The sequence below is a fragment of the Prionailurus bengalensis genome, chromosome B3, assembly GCF_016509475.1.
Source record: "Prionailurus bengalensis isolate Pbe53 chromosome B3, Fcat_Pben_1.1_paternal_pri, whole genome shotgun sequence".
Classification (NCBI taxonomy): Eukaryota; Metazoa; Chordata; class Mammalia; order Carnivora; family Felidae; genus Prionailurus; species Prionailurus bengalensis.
Genome location: NC_057355.1, coordinates 74,581,479 through 74,606,327, shown reverse-complemented (window position 1 = coordinate 74,606,327; position 24,849 = coordinate 74,581,479). Strand labels below are relative to the sequence as shown.

The 24,849-nt window shown below is 41.0% G+C and overlaps 1 long non-coding RNA gene across 1 annotated transcript in view; it reads left to right on the top strand.

The window, feature by feature from the left end:
* Positions 1 to 22,436, top strand: part of LOC122468919 — a 189,899-nt gene extending 167,463 nt beyond the window's left edge. Inside the window, exon 6 of the long non-coding RNA XR_006293351.1 lies at positions 22,097 to 22,436. This is a non-coding gene — a long non-coding RNA (uncharacterized LOC122468919). The remainder of the gene's footprint in view (positions 1 to 22,096) is intronic.
* The last annotated feature ends 2,413 nt before the right edge of the window (positions 22,437 to 24,849 follow it).

The window sequence follows — 24,849 nt, the reverse complement described above, 5'->3', positions numbered from 1 at the left end:
TGCTCTGTCTCTCTCTGTCTCAAAAATAAATAAACATTAAAAAAAAAAAACACCACTGTTAACCCAGTTGCTGAGGCCTGGGAGTCTCTACACTTGGACTTCTCCCCTTCTCTCCCACCCTGTGTCAGCAAATTCTGTCTCCTCTACCTTCAAATTACATCAGAACACATGCACTTGTTACTACCTCTACCACCATCATCCAGAGGCAAGTCATTGTCTCTTGCCTGAATTATTAGAATGACTTACTCGCCGTTACCCCTCCCTAGTCCACCCTCCACACATTAGCTAGAGTAATACCTATAAACTGTTGGCTGTATCTTGTCATCCCTTAGCTCAGATCCTCCAGTGGTTTCCCACACTTTTCAGATGTCCTTATCAATGGCCTTCAAGATTCTGCATACCCAGTCCCCCTATTTCCTCTTTTACCTCATCTTCTATCACTCTTTCCCCCTACCTTCTCCAGATACGCTGGCCTTCTTGTTCCTCAAGACCAGGTATACCCCTGCTTCAGAGCTACCACTCAGCCTGGGCATTCTGCCTGAAAATTTCTTCTTGGATTCCCACATGCCAGACTCACCTTATCAGGATGGCCTTCCCCAGCCACCCCTATAAAATAGCAGCCCCACTCTATACTCTATCCCATTATCCTACTTTCTTTTTCCCCTGGCACTTACCATCACCTGACATATATTTATTTGTTTGTTGGGAATGCAAACAATCACAAGAGCATCGACTTTATTTTATTCACTGCTATATCTTCAATACAAGGCTAGGTATGTAACAGAAGCTCAATAAATATTTGCTGAATGAATGAACAAATGGACAAATTATTTTTCTTACAGTTTTTTGAGAGCTTTCCTGCTAAGGTCAGGAACACAACAAGGATGTCCACTCTCACCACTATTATTCAACATAGTCTTGGAAGTCCTAGCCTCAGCAATCAGACAACACAAAGAAATAAAAGGTATCCAAAGTGGCAAGGAAGAAGTCAGACTTTCACTCTTCACAGACGACATGGTACTCTATATGGAAAACCCAGAAGATTCCAACAAAAAAATGCTAAAACTGATCCATGAATTCAGCAAAGTCACAGGATATAAAATCAATGCACGGAAATAGGTTGCATTTCTATACACTAATAATGAAGCAGCGGAAAGAGAAATCAAGGAATCGATCCCATTTACAATTGCACAAAAACCATAAAGTACTTCATAATAAACCTAATCAAAGAGGTAAAAAAAAATCTATACACTGGAAACTATAGAAAGCTTATGAAAGAAATTGAAGAAGGCAAAAAAAAAAAAGGAAAAATATTCTGTGCTCATGGATTGGAAGGGCAAATATTGTTAAAATATCGATACTACCCAAAGCAATCTGCATATTCAATTCAATCCCTATAAAAATAACACCAGCATTCTTCACAGAGCTAGAACAAACAATCCTAAAATTTGTATGGAACCAGAAAAGACCCCAAATATCCAAAGCAATCCTGAAAAAGAAAACCAAACCTGGAGGCATCACAATTCCAGACTCCAAGATGTATTACAAAACTGAAATCATCAAGACAGTATGGTACTGGCACAAAAACAGATACATAGATCAGTGGAACAGAAAAGAGAACCCAGAAATGGACCCACAAATGTAGGGCCAACTAATCTTTGACAAAGCAAGAAGAATATCCAATGGAATAAAGACAGTCTCTCCAGCAAATGGTGCTGGGAAAACTGGACAGCAACATGAAGAAAAATGAACCTGAACCACTTTCTTACTCCATACACAAAAATAAGCTCAAAATGGATGAAAGACCTAAAGATAAGATAGGAAGCCATCAAAATCCTAGAGGAGAAAGCAGGCAAAAACCTCTTTGACCTCAGCTGCAGCGACTTCTTACTCAACATGTCTCTGGAGGCAAGGGAAACAAAAGCAAAAATGAACTATTGGGACCTCATCCATATAAAAAGCTTCTGCACAGTGAAAGAAACAATCAGCAAAACTAAAAGGAAACCAACAGAATGGGAGAGGATATTTGCAAATGACATATTGGATAAAGGGTTAGTATCCAAAATCTATAAAGAACTTATCAAACTCAACACCCAAAAACCAAATAACCCAGTGAAGAAGTGGGCAAAAGACATGAATAGACACTTCTCCAAAGAAGACATCCAGATGGCTAATAGACACATGAAAAAATGCTGAACATCACTCATCATCAGGGAAATACAAATCAAAACCACAATGAGATACCACCTCACACCTGTCAGAATGGCTAAAATTAACAACTCATTCAACAACAGATGTTGGCGAGGATGTGGAAAAAGAGGAACCCTTTTGTGCTGCTGGTGGAAACGCAAACTGGTGCAGCCACTCTGGAAAACAATATGGAAGTTCCTAAAAAAAATAAAAAATAGAACTACCCTATAATCCATCAATTGCACTACTAGGTATTTATCCAAAGGATACAGGTGTGCTGTTTCGAAGGGGCACATGCACCCCAATGTTTATAGCAACACTATAGATAATAGCCGAAGTATGGAAAGAGCCCAAATGTCCATCAATGGATGAATGGATAAAGAAGATGTGGTGTGTGTGTATGTATGTGTATGTGTGTGACACACACAAACACAATGGAGTATTACTCAGCAATCAAAATGAATGAAATCTTGCCATTTGCAAAAGGTGGATGGAACTAGAGTGTATTATGCTAAGTGAAATTAGAGAAAAAAAATATCATAAGACTTCACTTATATGTGGAATGTAAGATAAAAAACACATGAACATAAGGGAAGGGAAGCAAAAGTAACATAAAAATAGGAAGGGGCACAAAGTGTATGAGACTCTTAAATACAAAGAACAAACTGAGGGTTGCTGGAGGGGTTTTGGGTGGGGTGAAGGGCTAAATGGGCAAGGGTCATTAAGGAGGACATTTGTTGGGATGAGCATTGGGTGCTATATGTAGGGGATGAATCACTGGATTCCTCTCCTGAAATCATTATTGCACTATATGCTAACTAACTTGGCTGTAAATTAAAACATAATAAATAGGAAAAGAAAGAAAGGAAGAAAGAAAGGAAGGAAGGAAGATAGAAAGGTTTTACAGTTTTGTATTCTCAAATGTAGTTTTAATTCAACTTTATTTTTGTATATGATTTGAAATAAGGATCTAATTTGTTTTTATGTGGAAAACGAATCATGCCATTGGTATTTATTGGCTAGTCTTTCCTTTCCTCCATAAACTTGTATAAGCTCACTCATGTCATTTCCCAAATTTTCATCCATCTGAAAGTTTGTTGCTGGGCTCTCTATGCTGTTCTATTGGTCTATTTGTCTATTTTATTTACCACAGCATTTTAGTAAGTCTTGATATACAGTAAGGCAAGTATTCCCATCTTTTTTTCTTCATCAAAATTGTTTTTGCTATTCTTGAAGTTTCATTCTTCCATTTGAATTCCACTTAAAAAAACCTATTGAAATTTTGATCAGAATTACATTGACTTCATAAATTAAAATGGGGTCAAATGGACATCTTCATGTTACCAAGCCTTTCCACACATATCTCCCCTCTTACTCAGATCTTCGTTTTATTCTTCAAAAAGATTTTATATGTTTCTCCATAAAGATAGAATAAATTCTGGGGCACCCAGGTGGCTTAGTCGGTTGAGTGTCCAGTTGGCACATATCATGATCCCAGGGTTGTGGGATCAATCCCCACTTGGGGCTGTGCGCTGGGTGTGGAGACTATTGAGATTTTTCTCTCTCCTTCTCCCTCTGCCCCTCTTCCCCACTCATGCTTACTCTCTCTGTATGTATATATATATATTTTAATTTTTTTAATGTTTATTTATTTTTGACAGAGAGAGAGACAGAGCATGAGCGGGGGAGGGGCAGAGAGAGAGGGAGACACAGAATCTGAAACAGGCTCCAGGCTCTGAGCTGTCAGCACAGAGCCCAACGCGGGGCTCGAACTCACAGACCGCGAGATCATGACCTGAGCTGAAGTTGGCCTCTTAACCGACTGAACCACCCAGGTGCCCCTATATGTATATTTTTTAAAGAGAAAATTCTATGTTATTTTTATTCTTAGATATCTTAAAGATTTTATGAATGATACCTTTTTAATATTTTTAAGTGGTTATTATGTTGTAGGACATTACTGATTTTGCATGTTGATCTTACAGCTAGAAAACTGCTGACTTATTCTAATATCTTGTCATAGATTTTATGCATCGGCAAATATTGACTTTTTCTCTTCCTTATGAATTCTTACATCTTACCTCCACTTATTTTATTGTATTGATTAAAACCTCCAGTATAGTTGAATAGTAGGGGTGCCACAGGCATCCTTGTCTTATTACTAACTTCAATGGGAATATAGTTAGGATTCATTTTTAAATGCTATTTATTATAGATGTTTGTTAAGATTCTATATTGGGTTAACAAAATTCCCTTCTAGTCCTAGTCTGCTAAGAGGTTTTTTTTTTTCATCCTGAATAGATACTAAATTCTATAGAAAAAATGTTTTTGCCTCTATTGAAATGATCATATGGATTGCTCCTCTGATCTCCTAAGAAACTGGATTATGGTGATAAATTTTCTGTTAGTGAACATCCTTGTATTCTTGGGATACACTCTACATGGCCAAGATTTATTTTGTATATACTACTGCACCGGGACTGGTGAACAGCAGAGTCCTTATGTTGCAGTATACTGTATAGTGATGGCCTTCAGTGTCCCCTTCATACAGTAGCTTGGAAAAATATCAGAATTTAATTGCCATCAGATTTCAGTATGAAAAAAAGACTCATCCGCAGAAAATAATGGAATTAATGGTTAACCCTTTTATCTCTGAACGTGGGATGAGATCAACTTCCAGCTGCTGTTCTCGATTTTGTGTATACTATATACTGCTACTACAACTTGGGAATTTTTACATCTATGTTCCTCATTGAGACTGGTTGATAATTGTCCTTATCCTGGTTTAGAATTGATTATTTAAGAAACAAATGGCGGGGGAGTACCTGGGTGGCTCAGTCAGTTAAACATCTGACTTCAGCTCAGGTCATGATCTCATGGCTCATGAGTTAGAGTCCTGCTTCACATGAGCCCCACTTCACTCTCCCTCTCTCTCCCTCTCTCTCACTGTCTCTCTCTTTCTGCCTCTCGTGGGATTCTCTCTCTCTCTCTCTCTCTCTCTCTCTCTGCCCCTCGCTCACTTGTGCCATCTCTCTCTCAAAACAAACAAATGGAAGTTTAGCTTCCACTTAGAATGCACAAAGGCACAAGAAAACATCAATTCCCACCCTAGGAATGAAAAAATATAGATCATCTACAGAATCATAACTTTCCTAGACTCCATCAGAAAGCTGAAGCAACCATGCAAACTGAATTCTGAAGACTGAGAAGACCCTCGAAAGAAACATGGGATACATGAACTGTTTCACTTTTGTTAAAGCAGGGGAGGAAGAGGTGGCTGCCATGAAAGTGGGTAGGAAGAAAGCAGCTAAAATGTTAATGAATTCCTTAAGGCCTAGTGTGGGCTAACATGCAGTTTAGAACAGGGTTTCTCAGCATTAGCACTATTGATATTTTGGGGAGGATAATTATTTGTTGTCAAAGGTTGTCCCAGGCATTGTAGAATATTTAGCAGCATTCCTGGTGTCTACCTCCTAGATGCCAGTGGTACCCACTCCCCTAGTTGTGATAATCAAAAGTGTCTTCAGACATTACCAAATATCCCTTGGGGGGCAAAATGCCCCTGATTGAGAGCCAGTGGTTTAGAACAGTGGACACCCAGACACAGGGTGTCTCACAAGCTCTTTTCCAAGGGCCTTCACCTAGTACTGATGTAAAGGACAGTGGCAGAGAGAACCCTAAATTAAAAAACAGAGATTGCCAGATCTCTGACAAAACAAATATGTTGTCTACAAGAAACTCATTCTAAAAACAAGAAATGGTTTAAAAGTAAAAAGGTGGAAAAGGAAAATCATGCAAGCACTGCTCAAAAGAAAGCTGGAGGAGCTATATTAGTATTAAAAAAAAAATAGACTTCAGAACAAAGCCAGGGATAAAGAGGAACATTACACAATGAAAAAGGGATCACATTAGCAAGAAGATGTAACTGTCCTAAATGTGTATGCATCTAAAAACAGAACTTCAAAATAGATAAAGTAAAAACTGTTAGAATTAGAAGGAGAAATAGGATAATATGCATTTATAGTTGAAGACCTCAACACCCCTCTCTCAGTAATTGATAGAGCAAGTAAACAGAAAATCAATGAGGATATGGAAGACCTGAACAATACTATCAACTAACTTGACCTTGTTGACATATATAGAACACTCCGCTCAACAAGAGCAAAATATACATTTTTTCCCCAAGCACACATGAAACATTCATCATGATAGACCATATCCTGGACCATAAGACAAATCCCAACACATTTAACAAGACTGAAATATTACAAGCATGTCCTCTGGCCTCCTCGACAGGATTAAGCTAGAAGTAAATAACAAAGATATTTGGAAAATCTCTAAACATCTTAAAATGAAACAATGCTCTGCTAAATACTCACACATCAACAGTGATTTACAAGAGACATTAGAAAAATTTTAATTGAATGAAAATGAAACCACAAATATGTCAAAATTGGGGGGATATAAATGAGTATCATAGTTCTCTCTCTCTTTCTCCATCTCTTCTCTAAAACAGTTTCTATTTTTTTTTAAATGATCCATTTCTAGTTTGTAAAACACATCTCTAAAACCATCTCTCCTTTTATTGAGAGAGGGCAGAAGACAGAGTTTGATTAACTATTGATTCCTTTTCTCTAATAATTTTTTATTTTTTCAAGTTTTCCTGATGCCAAATGATCCGTTTGTTCTTTCACTGATAAGGTTGCTCCTACATTTGCATTTTTAAGGGAAGGTTACAAGGGGAAGAGATGCACACTGTGGGGACTGAGGCATGCCTCTGTGGGATGAAGAAGAGGGGACTCCTGCCTTCTCTTGACAGCTTGGCTTTGGAAGTGATCCCTTTACCAAGAAAGCCTTGACCTGTTCTAGGTGACATGGAAGTCACCCACAGCCTTGACACACAATAGGTGGGGACCAACAATGAACACAGCTCACCAAATACTGTTTGTACGTTCTCTCTTTTCCTTGATCAGCTTTTCCCATAGGTTTTTCTATTTTATCAGTCATTTTCAAAGAACCAGCCCTGGTGCACCTGGGTGGCTCAGTGAGCTGAGCTTCTGACCCTTGATTTTGGCTTAGGTCGTGATCCCAGGGTGGGATTGAGCCCTGAGTTGGGCTCCTGTGCTGAGCGTGGAGCCTGCTTGAGATTCTCTCTCTCCCTCTGCCCTTTTCCCCTTCCCCTACTGCTCACATGCTCATGTGTGTTCTCCCTCTCTCTCTCTCCAAAAAAAAAAAAAAAAAAAAAAGAACCAGCTCTCAGTTTTGCCAATTATCTCTACAGTTTTTTTCTTTTTTTTTTTTTTAATTTTTTTTTTAACTTTTTTTTTTGGGAGAGAGAAAGAGAGCATGAGCAGGGGTGGGGCAGAGAATCCAAAGCAGGCTCCAGGTTCTGAGCTGTCAGCACGGAGCCTGATGCGGGGCTCCAGCTCACGAACTGTGAGATCATGACCTGAGCTGAAGTCGGACGCCTAACCGACTGAGCCACCCAGGCGCCCCTCGACAGTTTTTCCATTCTATGGAGATGGGAGGATGATGGTGGTGGTTTGGTGTAGTTGTTGTTTGGTTTGGTGGTTGGTTCGTTCTCAGTCTCCCTCCCACTCCCCTCCACCAGCCTCTGGGTTTCCCTCCAGTGGCAACCAGTGTTACCGGTTAGTTTTTTACCTATCATTTCAGCAAGATTTTGTGCATGTATGAGCAGCTATGGACATTTATAAATCATACTTGTATAGCTGTAACTCCTTATTATAAAAGAGTGGCGTATTGTGCACACTGTCCTGTCCATTACTTTCTTCATTTAATGATACATACTGGAGATGATTATGAACCACTACATACTGAGGGTCCTCATTCTTTTTTTTTTTTATAAAATTTTTTTTAACATTTATTTACTGTTGAGGGACAGAGAGACACAGAGCATGAACAGGGAAGGGAAGGGACAGAGAGAGGGGGAGAATCTGAAGCAGGCTCCAGGCTCTGAGCTGTCAGCACAGAGCCCCACGTGGGGCTCGAACTCACAAACTGCGAGATCATGACCTGAGCTGAAGTTGGATGCTTAACCGACTGAGCCACCCAGGCACCCCGGTCCTCATTCTTTAAAAAAATTTTTTTAATGTTTATTTATTTTTGAGGGAGAGAGAGACAGAGTGTGAGCAGGGGAGGGGTGGAGAGAGAGGGAGACACATAATCCGAAGCAGGCTCCAGGCTCCGAGCTGTCAGTACAGAGCCCGGTACAGGGCTGGAACCCCCAAACCATGAGATCATAACCTAAGCCTAAGTCGGATACTTAACTGACTGAACCACCCAGGCGCCCCCTTGTTCTTATTAATAGTTACACACAGTATTTGTATTTTATGACTGTTCACTAAATTGTAATCAATCTTTCATTTTTATAAATAGTATAATTAATAGCCTTTTTCATACATCATTTTATTTGTATCTGTAGAATAAATTAGGAGAAGTGGAATTGATAGGTCAAGAGGAATATTCTGATATTATTTTATTCCATATTGCCAAATTGTCATCCACAGATGTTGTATTGATTTTCCCTGCTGCTTACCACGTGTGAGGGGAACTGTGTCATCACACCCTAAACACTGGCTAAACCAGTGTTGAATCAACTTGTTGGATCTTTACCAGTCTGATCATTTAAAAATGGTGAAGGTGATTAAGAGGTTCAAACTTCCAGTTACAAAATAAATCACGGGGATGAAAAGTACAGCATAGGGAATACAGTCAATAGCATTCCAATAACATAATGTGGTGCCAGATGGTAACCACACCCATCATAGTGAGCTCTGGATAATGTACAGAATCATGGAGTCACTCTGTTGTACACATGAAACTAATAAAATGTTGTATGTCAACTATACTTCAATAATAAAAATGTTTTCATAAATAAATGAAATAGAAATGGTATTTTAGCATAGTTTGAAACTACATTTCCGCACTGCTGAAATGGAGCATTTTCTGTGAACATCTATTCATATCCCTTCCCCATTTTTTTTCTAAGAGTTTCTGTCTTCTCTTATTAATTTGTAGAAGTTCTTTATGCATTAGGAAAATAAGGCCTTAGCCTATCCTATGAGTTGCAAATACTTTTCTCCAGTTTGTTATTTGTATTTTAAAGTTACTTACAAATAAATAAAGCCCTCTTGGTGGAGTCCTCCCTATATAATTATGTACTATCATTTCTTATTCTCATTAATTCTTTATTGTCTTGAATTTTATATGGTCTGACTTATATAATGTTGCTACTCTAGCTTCCTTCGGTTAATAATGGACCACTATATCTTTTCCGTCCTTATATTTACAACCTTTGCAACCACTTTTTTCACTCAGCTTCTTGTCATCAGCATACAACTGGATTTTGTATTGCTTTATTTCATCCAATCTGCTAGTCTGAATAGATTAGTTTACCTGCTTGTGATTATCAATAAATTTGGACTTATTTCAACCATATGTTACTGTGTTTTCTCTCATCTATATTAATTTCCTAAGGTTGCTAGAACAAATTGCTACAAAATGGGGTGAACTTAAAAAAACAGAAATTTTTTTGTCACAGTTCTAGAGGCCAGAAATCTGAAATCCAGGTGTCGGCAGGGCTGAGTTCCCTCCTGAAGCTCCAGAGGAGATTCTGTCCCTTGCCTCATCCAGCCTCTGTGGCTATCAGCATTCCTTGGCTGGCAGGTGCATCACTCTGATCTCTGCCTCTGTCTTCATATGACCAGCATTCCACTCCTTACATTTAATTTGGATTTAGGGCCCACCCAGATAACTGATGATCTCATCTAGGGATCCTTAGCTTCATTTCATGTGCAAAGACTTTTTTTTCCAAATGAGGTCACATTCACAAATTCCAGGGATTAGGATGTGAACATATTTTTAAGGGCTCAACCCACTGTACACCATCTTTATTCCTTATTCTTCTATTATTCCCCCTCTTTCCTTGACTGTCAGATTGATAAAGATTTATCTTTTTACCTCTAGTTGTTCAGAAAGTATTAGATGTTTACATTAATTTCGGTAAGTATCCTTAAATTTTAACATGCATATAGTGATAAAACTTTTTTTACCTTTTTTTTTTTTTGAGTGAGAGAGAAAGAGCCCCTGTGCACATTCACATGAGAAAGAGAGAGAAAAGAGAGAGAGAAAGAGAGAGGGGGTGGGCAGCAGGGTAGAGAGAGAGAACCTTAAGCAGGCTCCAAGCCCAACCTGGCCCTTGACTTGGGGCTCATTGCCACGACTCTGGCATCATGACCCTGGGATCATGACCTGAGCCAAAATTGAGAGTCAGATGCTCAGCTGACTGAGCCACTGAGGTGCCCCTTTTTTTAAACTATTTTTTTAGTCATAAAATTTTCTAATAAATTCTGTGGTTTTTTGGTATTTCCATTCTTTCACAGAAAAGATCCCCCAAATTAGCATACTTTTATTTCCCACTGAATAAACCTGAACCCAGTCTTTTTTGTTATTTTTTAAATGTTTATTTTTTATTTATTTTTGAGAGAGCGAGAGGAGGAGAGAGGCAGAGAGAGGGAGGGAGAGAATCCCACATAGGCTCTGTACTGTCAGCTCAGAGCCCAATGTGGGGCTCAAACTCATGAACTGTTAGATCATGACCTGAGCTGAAATCAAGAGTCCGATGCTTAACTGAGCCACCCAGGCACCCCTCTTTTTTGTTATTTTGCCTAGAAATGGTGTCCAAAATTTTCAATACCCAATTAATAAACTTTGAGCACCCATCTGCAATATTTACTTCTTCATTCATTTATTTGTAAATTATAGACACACGTCACTTTCCAATGTATTATGAAAATTGTACAATATATATGAAAAGATAAAAATAGATAAATATATAAAGATGAAAAATTCTGATATTTTCTTTCTGAGCACAAAAAGATTACCTTGCTAACCCTCTGGGACACGTGCACCCTATTTTGGACACTACTTGTATGGAGATTCTTTTCACTTTCAAAATAACACACCAAATATGTTAAGAAATTTACTGTCAATTTAGAATTACATTTATGAAAGTGTTTTACAAAACTCAATAATTCCATTGCTTCTTGTTTCCTACATCTTCCCTCTTAGTTTACTTTCATTTAGTAAGTTAGGCTTCCAGTTGTCCAGTAGATGTATTTTGAGTCTTATAGTCTATTTTTGTCTTCTTTTCTTTCTTTTCTTTTTTCCTCTCTATGGTACAGCATCTTCTTTAAAAAATTTTTTCTTAATCTTTATTTTAAGTAAGCTCCATGCCCAATGTGGGATTTGAACTCATGACCCTGAGATCAAGAGTTGCATGCTCTAGGGGCACCTGGGTGGCTCAGGAGGTTAAGCGTCCAACTTCGGCTCAGGTCATGATCTTGCAGCTCGTGAGTTCAAGCCCCACTTCAGGCTCCGTGCTGATAGCTCAGAGCCTGGAGACTGCTTCAGGTTCTGTGTATCCCTCTCTCTCTGCTCCTCCCCTGCTTGTTCTCTGTCTCTCTGTCTGTCTGTCTCTCTCTCAAAAAATAAACAGACATTTTAAAAAATTAAAAAAATAAAATTAAAAAAAATTGCATGCGCTATCAACTGAGCCAGCCAGGAGCCCCTCTGTGCTACAACATTTCCCATAGTGTCTTCCAATCCACTTATTCTCCTTTGACTTTTAATTTGCAACTATTATTTCTTTTTTCTAATTCTACTTTCAATATAGTAGTATAACGAAATTATTAAGCACAATGGAATCAGACAGCTGCTCTGTTTTGAATCCTTGCTCCACCCATAAAGCCCTGTGAGGACTTGGGCAAGTCATTTCACTGCCATTTCCTCATCTGTGTATGATAACAACACTTTTCCCACTCCATGGGCTTATTGTGCTAATTGAATGAGATTTGATAGCTTAGTATGTTTAGAGTCTGGATTTGTGCCTGGTACTTATGACATGCTCCTTAAAATTTATTTCCATTTCTAATTTTGCTGAATTGAAGTCAGAGACTGTCGTTGACTCTCTCTCTGGCAGAAAATTTGTCTGGAGCTTGACATCGTAAAACATTCTGTGCGTACATTCTTGAACCTTTGTTTTGTAGAGTGAAGAGCCACAAACAAAGCCAGGACCAGCTCTTCCTCTGAGGACTAAAAAAACTGGACAAATTATTTTTAATGTATTTTAAAGTTTCAGAAAGCCATCAAAAACTACTGGGCTCAAATCCTAGGGATCAATAGGACAGTGGGTAAATAAAGCATGGAGTGTATACATAAAATGGAAAATTATGCAGTGTTAAAATGGAGCAACTAGATCCATATGTATCAGCATGGATAAATTCAAAACCATTAAGTGAAAAGTACAAGATGCACAATATCATATGGGGTCTGATACTGATTATGCAAAACACCACACATATTGTATGCATTTTCTGTGAGTACAAGTAGTTGAATAAAAAAATTTTTTTTAAGTCTGGAAGGAAAAACTAAGTTTATGAGTGTGATCAACTTGGGTATGAGGGAGAGGGGTTGGAGGGTAGGAGGGTAGTCAAAGTGGCTTTAGTGTGGCTGGATAAGCACAATGTGGTAAATATGTACAGTGGAATATCATCCAGCCTAAAAAGGAAGGAAATTCTGACATTGGCAACAACATGGATGAACCTTAAGGACATCATGCTAAGTGAAATAAGCCAGTCACAAAAAGACTGTATGATTCCACTAGTATGAGGTACTTAGAGGAGTCAACTTCGTAAAGACAGAAAGTAGAATGGTGGTTGCCAGGGCTAGAGTAGGGAGTATGGGAGTTATTTAACAGGTACAGTGTTTGAGTTTTACAAGATGAAAGGAGTTCTGGAGGGGTGCCTGGGTGGCTCAGTGGGTTAAGCATTGGACTTTGACTTACATCATGATCGGATCCTCTGTCCTCTTCTCTCTCTACCCACCCCTCTTGTGCACTCACTCTCTCTCTCAAAAATAAAGAAACATTTTAAAAAAATGTTTAAAAACCTAAGAAAAAAAGGGACTTTAGTGGTATTTATAATGCCTTAGCTTTTAAAAAACTAAAAAAAAAAAATTTACAACACTAAAATGAAAATAGAATAAGACAAATAATTATGTTACACTTAGTTAATCTGTAAAGTACTATTAGAAGCAGAAAAGAGGGGGGTGCCTGGGTGGCTCAGTTGGTTGAGTGTCCAACTTCATCTCAGGTCATGATCTCGCAGTATATGGGTTCAAGCTCTGCATTGGGCTCTGTGCTGACAGCTCAGAGCCTGGAGCCTGCTTCAGATTCTGTGTCTCCCTCTCTCTCCCCTTCACACTCTGTCTTTCTCAAAAATAAATAATAAAAACATTAAAAAAAAAAAAAGCAGAAGCAGAAAAGAGGGATGACAAACGGAGCCTTGGGGGGGTGAGTCAGGCTCTCCACGGCCACTGTCTACCACTAGGATACCTCTGGGGCCACAGGGAGATTCATCATGTGCTGAAGTCTGATGGTTAATAACAGCTCCTGGAGTGCCTGGATGTCCCAGTTGGTTAAGTGTCAGACTCTTGATTTCGGCTCAGGTCCTGATCTCATGGTTGTGAGATCGAGCCCTGTGTTGAGCTCTGCACTGACAGCATGGAGCCTGCTTGGGATTCTCTCTCTCTCCATCTCTCTCTGCCCCTTCTCCACTCACTCTCTCTCAAAAATAAGTAAATAAACACTTTTAAAGAGTGCTACACTTATGGGGGCTTGTTGTGGTCCTTCTTTTGTGTGTATCCAATTAATGCATGTGGCTTTAGGTGTGTTATCTCAATTAATTCTCATGGCAGCCTTTTGAATTATGTACTGTTGTTATTCTCATTTGACAGATAAAAAATCTAAAGCTCAGTGAGGGTAAATGATTTGCCAAAGTGACAAAACAAGTGAGCAGTGGAGCTATGATTTGTATCCAGGCAGATCTGACCTCAGAGCTCAGACCCTTAACCATGCTGCTGTGAAGTGTGTTTTCTAGCAAGCAAAAGTAAAATGTCCACACACATATCATGGTGGTAAGGTGTAATCCAAAGCAATAGCTATGTTAAGAGCGTGTGGAATATCTTGTTCATTAACATAACTGTGTCTTTACAACCAAAAAGATAAAACTTGCAGATGACTGCCCTCTGAGATTTAAACCAGTGAAAAGAAATCTTTAATGGATGAGAGTAGCTATCTAAAGAATTCACCTTAAGGAACAGATCAAAGTCGGAAGAGATAAGTCAATGCCAAACTTCAATCAAGATGTCTAGAGTGAAGTCACATGAAGGCATAATTGATGAGAGCGATTTGGATTTTAAAATGTTTATATTCTTTGATGTGGTGATTCTACTTTTTGGAATCTATACTACGGGCATAATACCACATAACTAAAGAGTTTTATCCATAAATATATTCAGCAGAAAATGAATTTTAATAGTAAAAATGAAAATCAATCTAAATATCCAACACTAGTGAAATAGCAAAAAGGAATCCCATACAATGGAAATTGTGAGACATACATACACACACACACACACACACACACACACACACAGAATTTGTGATTGTTACTAATTTTATACATACAAAGACAAATTGCATGAGGAAATCCAGTCAGTGTGCTATATAGAGACAGGGTTACCTTCCTGCTACAAATACAAAGAGATACTGAATAGTGTATAACATTATTAGTTGAGGAATAAAATAAAGGAAATAATAAAAGGAAATTTTATTATAAAATAATAAGAAATTCTCAAGTCCCAGAAAAAAATAAGGAACCCAAAGCGAGTGTGGTAAGAAAGATGAAGAAAATAGGGCAGTCAGTGGAGTATAGACCTGGAGATAGACCCTTAGGGTCTACGGCCTGGGGTTTTAATATTCACATGGGGATGGAGATGAAGTCTCAGGTTCATGAAAGGTAGGGACCTTGTCTTGGCTGGATTGATTCCCTCTAAAACATAGGCTAAAGCAAAGATGAAAGAGCTAGAGCCTTACTTGGTGTTATTAGTCAAGGTTCTCCCAAGAACAACCAGTAGGATGTATATTTATATAGGAAGTGACTTATTTTGAGGAACTGGCTCATGCAGGGTGCCTGAGTGGCTCAGTGAGTTGGGCGTCTGACTCTTGATTTCAGCTCGGGTCATGATTCCAAGCTCTGCATCAGGCTCCATGCTGAGCATGTAGACTGCTTGAGATTCTCTCTCTCTTCCTGTGTCCCTCTCCCCTGCTCACACTCTCTCTCTCTAAAATAAACTAACTGGGGCTCCAGGGTGGCTCAGTCAGTTGAGCGACCAACTTCGGCTCAGGTCATGATCTCACGGTTTGTGAGTTTGAGCCCTGCATCGGGGTTTGTGCTGACAGCTCAGAGCCTGGAGCCTGCTTCTGATTCTGTGTCTCCCTCTCTCTCTGCCCCTCCCCCACTCATACTCTGTCTCTCTCTGTCTCAGAAATAAATAAACATTAAAAAATTAAAAAATAAAAAATAAAATAACTAACTAAATACATAAATACATAAGTAAATAAAAAGGAATTGGCTCATGCAATTGTGGGGCTAACAAGTCCAAAATCTGCAGGGTGGGCCAGCAGGCTGGAGGCCAGGGACATCTTGATATTACATTTGACATTCGAAAGCTATCTGCTATAGAATTTTCTTTTGCTTAGAGGAAGTCATCTTTTTGTCCTCATCAGGCCTATAGTTGTTTAGACAAAACCCACCCACATATGGGGAATGATGTGCTTTACCCAAAGTCCACTCAGTCAAATGTTCATTTCATCCAAAAATCACCCTCACAGAAACATTCAGAAAAATGTGTGACCACATGTCTGGGCACCATGGCCCAGACAAATTGACACATAAAATTAACCATTCCACTTGGGAAGTACAAGGAAGGCAGCAAAGATGAGGAAAGGGGAAGTGAAGCAAAAAAGACATGAGGAAGTGTGAAATGGTACGTTGTCATTCTGGCTGACACTTCATGAGAAGCCTCCAAGATCACAGCAGGTTACTCAGCAAGCGTGTCTGGTTGGCAGATGGTTCTGCTCCAAACAGGCTGCAGAGAGAAATGGCACTTTGGAATAGGCCATGGGAGGGAGGAGGACGGGGAATTTATCTGCCAATCTGTCATCTCCTGTTTTCCATTAGTAGACTCAGTCCACAGGAAGTTAACTTACCAGCACTTCCACGGGTTGCCAAGTGGCCTTTTCTGTAGCAAGAATCAATGTGGCATTTCACCTAAGTCTAGAAGTTGTGGGAGGAGCCAGAAACTCTGGGTTCATGGCTGTTTGGCCTAGCTGCATGATGGAGGTCAAGGTGAAGGACTTAGTGTTCCCAGAGAGAGTGATGATCAACCTCTGGTAGTGTCAACAGAGTCATGGAGGCTATTAGTGCTGAGGAAATCTAAGGACGAACATAGATTTGCATCAGATACAACCCACTTCTCCTACCACTCCAATCTACTCATTCTCCATTGTATTGACTCCTATACTATATTATTGTAGGGATTTCATTTCTCGTGAGTACAAGATATCCTATTCCTTGCCCTAGAGGGAGGTCTGGGTCTGAATCAGAGTCCCTCAAAGTGGTTCCTAGTTACAAACTCCTGGAAAAATTCAGAAACAAGAGTACTTGTTATTGTAAGCTGGTCCCTGGTCGTATCTGATTTTCATCATCTCTCTCTTCCACACCCATTCTAAATTTCCCCCCTCCCCTGACAGCATTTAGGCTGGTGCAAGTTGATTGAGACCTTTTGGCCCTTTATTTTCCCTGCCTTTGGTGGGTTGTGGTTTCTGCATTCCCATGATTATTACAGGACATAGAAGTACTAAGAGACACCCAAATAAAGGCCCTGAGTTCTGGAAATTCTCTTTACTATCCCCTTGTGTAGCAATAACCCTAGTTCCTCATGCTAATCAGGATTGATTACCCAACCAGTGCAATAAGTCTTTCCTTTGCTTCCTGGTTCACTGTGGCCAGATAGAAAACTGGCCAGATGATATCTACCACTCCTAATTTGGGGGACCCAGTTCTCTACCAAAGGTCACATTCTAGTCACATGACTTCACACAGCTACAACTTCTGGGTTCTAGTAACTGTTTCATGTCTGCCCCTTTATTGTTGGCAGAATAATGGCTCCCAAGGATGTCCCCATCCTAATTCCCAGAACCTGTGAATATGTTAGGTTGTATGGCAAGGGGAGAATTAAGTTTGAAGATGGAATTAACGTTGTCAACCACCTGACTTTCAAATAAGGGGAATTATTCTGAATTATCCAGTTTGGCCCTATGTAATCACAAGCGTCCTTTAAATGTGGAGGAAGGGGGGCGCCTGGGTGGCGCAGTCGGTTAAAGCGTCCGACTTCAGCCAGGTCACGATCTCGCGGTCCGTGAGTTCTAGCCCCGCGTCAGGCTCTGGGCTGATGGCTCAGAGCCTGGAGCCTGTTTCCGATTCTGTGTCTCCCTCTCTCTCTGCCCCTCCCCCGTTCATGCTCTGTCTCTCTCTGTCCCAAAAATAAATAAACGTTGGAAAAAAAAATTAAAAAAAAAATAAATAAAATAAATGTGGAGGAAGAACTCATAAGAGTCAGAAGTGGAGAGATGGCATCATTAGAAACACTTGACCAGCCACTGCTGGTTTTGAAGATGGAAGGGGGCTATGGACCAAAGAATACAGATAGCGTCTAGAAGAAGCTGCTATAAAAGGCAAGGAAACTACCCTTCCCTAGAATCTCCAGAAAGAAACATGGCCCTAGAGTTTGATCCAGTGAGACGCATTTTAGACTTCTGACCCCCTAGAACTGTAAGAGAATAAATTTGTGCTGTTTCCAGCTACCAGATTTGTGGTAATTTGTTACAGCACTGATGGGAAATCAATAAACCCCTTCAGACTTACAGGAGACAATGGTTTCCACCATCACAGGCCCCAGGGCACTGCACCATCCTACTTGGTTTCTTAAACCCCACCATACCTTTGAAGGGAGTTTAATAAAAGGAGTATTTACAATTACTCAGTTTGAGTTGTTACTCATTTCCTGCTAAGGCTCTAAACTGATACAGAGCCCAAAGCATCATTTCGGGATGTAAGTGTCCTCAGCCATGGGGAGGGAGAATAGACTTGTCTAAAGAATTCAAGACGCAGCTAATTAAAGTTCTTGCCGAGGTGTCCTAAAGCACCAGTGAAGAGCACAGCCCTAGGTGACCAATGAATCTAAATGCAGACTCATTCACCTCTCTCCTCCAACTCTCCCCATCTCCCTTCCTGCTGTCCCCAGAACAGAACCTGGACTAGAAACTGGGAGTTCTGGTTTATAATCTGATCTTTGCAATTGAGTGTCTTTGGGCAGAGCAGCTAATTTCTCTGGGTCGTGATTGCTTCTTGTGTTGAAGAGCACTACCCCCTCAGCAAGCTGTTCTGTCTCAGCAAGGCACTATTAGTCTGTAAAATCTAATACTACCCTAAACATTCAAGCCTTCCCTCATGTGATCCACAGGACTTCAGGTTTCTTTGCCAAGGTCCTCTGGGTTGCATTCAACTCAAACTCCCATAAAGAGCTCAGGAACCCTTACACAGCAGGCTCCTGCCTCCCTCTCTGATCTAACCTAACCTCCGGCCACATACCACACGCCTCACTCCCCACACCTCAGTCTCAGGGGCCTTCCTTCAATTCCCAAATCCTGCCAAGCCCTTGACTTTGCTCTTCCTTCTGTCTGGAACACTCTTCTCACCAGGGCTGGCTCTTTCTCATCATTTAGATCTCCGTTCCCACATCACCTCCTCAGAGACATTTCCTTGACCATCCCACGTCATGTTGTCTCCACTTCCTGATACTTCTACGACATTGCCCTGTTGAGAAATAATGGCTGAGGGTTTCCAGAATTAACAGAATACACCAAACATTAAGGAACATAATTAAAGACAATCCTCACCTTGGCTGGAGACATCAGAGTTTTATCACAAAACATCAAAGAAAAAGAATAACTTGAAAGAACTTCAGAAGTATTACTTCAGCAGAAAAGAAAATGAGCCAGAAAGGAAGAATGGGCTGTGAGAAGCAGTAGTGGCCAAGAGTGATAAAACATGTTGGCAAATCTAATCCTTGATTGATGGTAAATCATAACTATTGAGAGGTTAAAAGCATAGGGGTATTAAAATACCAGAGGCCTAAAATAAGGAAGTTAGAAAAAATTGCAGAGGGAAAATAAGGTATTCTGTGTCTTTAGTTGTGGAGCAGGATCACCCCTTTAATGAACTTTTGACTTATATAGAAAAATAGAATTAAGTATGGGTGTTAAAAAAAAAAGTTTCAGGGTGCCTGGGTGGCTCAGTTGGTTAAGTGTTTGACTTCGGCTCAGGTCATGATCTCACAGCTCATTAGTTTGAGCCCCACATTGGGCTCTGTGCTGACAGCTCAGAGCCTGGAGCCTGCTTTGGATTCTGTGTCTCCCCCTCTCTCTGTCTGCCCCTCCCCTGCTTGTGCTCTGTCTCTCTGTCTCTTAAGAATAAATAAAAACAATTAAAAAAATTTCACCGAGTCCCAAAAATAGATGTAGAAATACCATGTAGTACTTATAACCAACGAAAGAACCAAAGAAACTTCATTAATCCAACAAAAGGCAAGATAGGAGAAAAGAAATGGGGAGGAAAACCTTGGTAAAGGAGAAATATGTCCAAATACATACAACAGGAATTGCAAAAAAAAAAAAAAAATGTGCAAACTAAACTTATTTTTTTAAAAAAATGGGGTGCCTCAGGTTGACTTTTTTTAATCCAAATAAATACTATTTGAAAGGGCACACCATTTACTCTTTTGGCTTCACCGTGACCTCTCTGGGAATGGCCCCTGTGGAAACTACACCTTGGCCAGCACCTGCAGCAACAGTTAATGGCAGTAAGCCCAATGCTAGTGGAGGTCAGGACAGGAAATGAGAATGACCCACAAAGTGGGTGCATCAGTTCAGATTGCTCTTTCTTCATAGTAACTTGAAAGGTATTGCTGAGAAGGGACAATTGATAATGGTTTGTAAAGAAAGTGAAAAACACTGGTGAAAATCATGGGAGCTTTGTCTGGATACGAACCTCCTCTCGAGTTTTAAGAGCAACTTAGCAAGTTATTTCTCTTCCACAAGACTGTTTCTTCACCTATGGAATAAAAAGAGCCATGCTGTCTCTCCAAGTTTGGGGGCTGGCTAAACTAGATTCCACAGTCTGGACATGGCGAGCCTTTGGTAACTAAGACGAAGACCCGTCATCACACAGTACTGCCCCTCTCCACAGGCAGTACCATCTCAGCCCATGGCCTACTTCTCAGTTCTCATTTTTCCCCCCAGGGAAATGAATTTGCACAAACCAAAACTGTAAGAAATTGATATGCAAACACAAATGTAATTTTCTTTTTTTTAAGTTAGTATAAGTGCCAAGCAGACAGTTTCTCTCTAGACTCAAAAAGAAATTTTCTTTGGGGTGCCTGGCTGGCTCAGTCAATAGAGTGTGTGACTCTTGATCTGAGGGATGTAGGTTCAAGCCCCATGTAGGGTATAGAGATTACTTAAGAATAAAATCTTTAAGGGGCGCCTGGGTGGCTTAGTCGGTTAGGCGGCCGACTTCGGCTCAGGTCATGATCTTGCGGTCCGTGAGTTCTAGCCCCACATCAGGCTCTGTGCTGACAGCTCAGAGCCTGGAGCCTGCTTCATATTCTGTGTCTCCCTCTCTCTGACCCTCCCCTGTTCATGCTCTGTCTCTCCCTGTCTCAAAAAGAAATAAACGTTAAAAAAAAATTTTTTTTAAAGAATAAAATCTTTAAAACAAAGAAAAAAAAGAAAGTTTCCTTTCTCTTACCCCTTTCTTGTCCTGATGTCGCAGGACCACCGAATTCATAGATTCCTTGAAGGTACTCTGTAGGGAGTATTGTGTGTACTCTGTGCCTTTGCTTTTGGTGCCTTCTCTTCTCATCCACTGAAGACTTCCCGTGTTAGGATTCACTTCTGTGACAGGAAGATAGACACCCTCTGCCCCAACTAGAATGCCACTCCCCTCCTTGCTTTGTCTCATTTCTCACACTGATCACTGCAGATAAGGCTCCTTATCCCAGGGTACTTCAGGGTTGGGAGGGAGCAGTTAGGAATACCCTGATTTGAGGCTAATCTCTGCTAGGATTCAGTCATGTTTGCATGCTGGGCCCCCCAGGGCCTTCTTTTTTTAAAAAAAAAATGTTTTACATTTATTTACTTATTTTTGAGAGACAGAGAGGGACAGAGCACAAGTGGCGGATGGGCAGAGAGAGAAGGAGACACAGAATCCGAAGCAGGCTCCAGGCTCCGAGCTGTCAGCACAGAACCCAACGCGGGGCCTGAACTCACAAACTCTGAGATCATGACCTGAGCCAAAGTCAGATGCTCAACCGACTGAGCCCCCCAGGCACAATCCCCACACACACACACACACACACACCCCGCCAGGGCCTTCTTTTATAAGAGATTCGATGGTAAGGGCACAAGAGAGCATGGGGCACTATGACAGGAGATTAGAAGCACAGAACAGGATCTGCCTGGAAAATGTATCCTCTGGCCCAGACTCATCACAGAGAGTGATGGTGCTGTTTTCACTATGATCTCTGAGAGACACAGACTTTACTTGGTATTGGTACGCAGTGACCAAGTGCCACACTTAAAACCTTGTAGGAATTTCCCCCCGCCATGGAATACGACTCTGTGGGGAATGGATCCATGTGTCACAACTTACACTGACAGCTCTGAGGACACGCAGGATGATGTCAGTAGGCAAGGTGACCAGCCTCCAAGATGGCCCCAGTGGTCCCTGCCTCCTGGTATTCACATTCTTGTCTCCTCCCACGTGCACCATGGTTGATCCATGTGACCAATAGCAGGAGCATGGCGTGTCATTTCTGGGGCTAGGTCATAAGAGATATCATGCCTTCTCCCTTGTTCCCTCAGATCTCTTGCTCAGGGGAAAGCTGGCTGCCATATTTTGAACAGTCCTATGGAGAAGACTACTTGGTGAGAAATGGAGGTCTCCAAATAAGCTGAGAGAAACTGAGGTTCAGCCGTGTAAGTGAGCCCTCTTAGAAGTGGATCCTTCAGCCTCAGTCAAGCCTTCAGATGACTACTGTCCTGGCCAACATCTTGATTGCAACCTCATGGGAGATCCTGAGCCAGAAACACCCAAATAAACCAGTCCTGGATTCCTGATTCTCAGAAGCTGTTTGAGATAATAAATATTTGTTGTTTTAAGCCACTGTAGCAATAGATAATAAAATAACGTTCTCTAGCACAATTACGAACAAATGGAGTTTAATGTCATAAACCCTACTGTGTAAATATGGACAAATCTCTAAACACATGTGATGGAAAGTAAAATATTAATTATACTAAGATATATTCAATATCATGGGTGGGGAGGGAACATTGTGGTGGGGGAAGTTATCTTATCCAAGAGATATACTGGGAGGGTTTATATGATTTCTTTGGGGAACGCTGATACTTTCTCACTCCCCCATCTCCAGGGAGAGGACAGGAAGCTACTTTCCAACATAAACCACAAATACTGAGAAGGGGCTCTCAGGGCACACTGAAAGCTTGGTGTGTGTTCTCTGCAGTTGAAGATGGGGGTGGTCCTTGACACCCGCCTAATTCAGGCATGGGGAAGCTCTAGCTGTGGCATGTGGGACAGGACACGGAGCCTACATTTTGTTGGAGAGTTGAGGCCTTTCCATGCAACAAGTGTTTGCCACTCAGCAGAGGGAAACCCAGGCTGGAGCCACTCTATACTCTCCTCCAAGAAGACCGTGTGGAGAGTGAATAGTGTCTGTTTGCTGGTGTGCTGTGGACCACAAGAACAGGGCTGGAGCAACATGGGTGCAGCAACCAGAGGAACGGAAGCTAGAGGAAGAGGGGGAAGAAGCAAAGGAGAAGGACAAGAAGTCTTACCTTTGGATAAAGGGTGAAATGCTGATTATTATCTTGGTTGGACATTTTGTTAAGTTTTTCTGTTACAAGGGTTTCTGAGCATGTGGGAAGGTGTCTGTCATTAAATTTAATGATAGTTAATGTTTGTGTATCTGCTCCATCTTTTTTTTCCAAAGGTTTTTTGGGGTAAATTGCAGAACATCTGTCATTTCACATTCCTGGGGACTCCACACCGTCTTTTCAGAGAACAGGAACATTTTCTTTTCTTTTTTTAAAAAAAATTTTTTTAATGTTTATTCATTTTTTGATAGAGACAGAGCATGAGTGGGGGAGGGGCAGAGAGAGAGGGAGACACAGAATCTGAAGCAGGCTCCAGGCTCAGAACTGACAGCACAGAGCCTGATACGGGGCTCAAACTCACAGACTGTGAGATCATGACCTGAGCTGAAATCGGACGCCTAACCAACTGAATCACAGGCGTCCCCAGGAACATATTCTTGTATGCTCCAGCAACACCGTCGCCCACAGTGGGATTAATGGTGATTTTTTTGGAGTCCCCTGATACCCAAGACATATATGGTTTTCTTAACTGTCTCCAAGATGTCTTCTTTAAAAAATACAGTTGAGAGGCACCTGGGTGGCTCAGTCGGTTGAGCGTCCGACTTTGGCTCAGGTCATGATCTCACGGTCCGTGAGTTCGAGCCCCGCATCGGGCTCTGTGCTGACAGCTCAGAGCCTGGATCCCGTTTCAGATTTTGTGTCTCCCTCTCTCTCTGCCCTTCCCCTGTTCATGCTCTGTCTCTCTCTGTCTCAAAAATAAATAAACATTAAAAAAAATTTTAAAAATACAGTTGAAGCGGGGGGTGGGTGGGGAGGGTGTGCGCCTGGGTGGCTCAGTTGGTTGAGCGTCCAACGTCGGCTCAGGTCATGATCTCATGGTTCCTGGGTTCAAGCCCCATGTCGGGCTCTGTGACAACAGCTCGGAGCCTGGAGCCTGCTTTGGATTCTGTGTCTCCCTCTCTCTCTGTGCCCCTTCCCCACTTGTGCTCTGTCTCTCTCTCTCAAAAATAATACAAAAACATTTTTTTTAATTTAAAAATAAATAAATACAAAATACAGTTGATGGGGGCACCTGGGTGGCTCAGTCAGTTAAGCATCCAACTTCAGCTTAGGTCATGATCTCACGGTTAGTTCAAGCCCTGAGTCGGGCTCTGTGCTGACAGCTCGGACCCTGGAGCCTGCTTTGTATTCTGTCTCGGTCTCTCTCTGCCCCTTCCCCACTGGCGCACTCGCACGCTCTCTCTCTCGCTCTCTCTCTCTCAAATATAAACATTTTTAAAACATTTTAATAAAAATAAAAATACAGTTGATGTGTTTGTGCCTAGGAAGATAAACTGGAAACTTTTAACTTTTAAATTGAGGCTGTTATTTATAACTTAAATTGACACAAGACTGTTCCCGAAGAGTGAGCAGCACTCCATTCAAGAATGGAGAAATTTTATCCCTGTTGAATCATTCTGAAAGAAATGACAAAAACACAGGGGAAATGTAGATTTTCATAATCCATCCCCCCCCACACAAAAGAGGAATTTATACTTTGTGAAGGTGACAGACACTGCTGGAGAGATGCTCTAATAAGTTTACCCATGTCTTCATAACCCAGATGTTTAAACACTGCACAGGAATGTCATCCGTTGCTGATGCACGTGTAAATTTGTACCAACTCAATGCAGGGCATGTGGCAGTGTCTATCAAAATTTTAAAAGCATGCACTCTTTGAT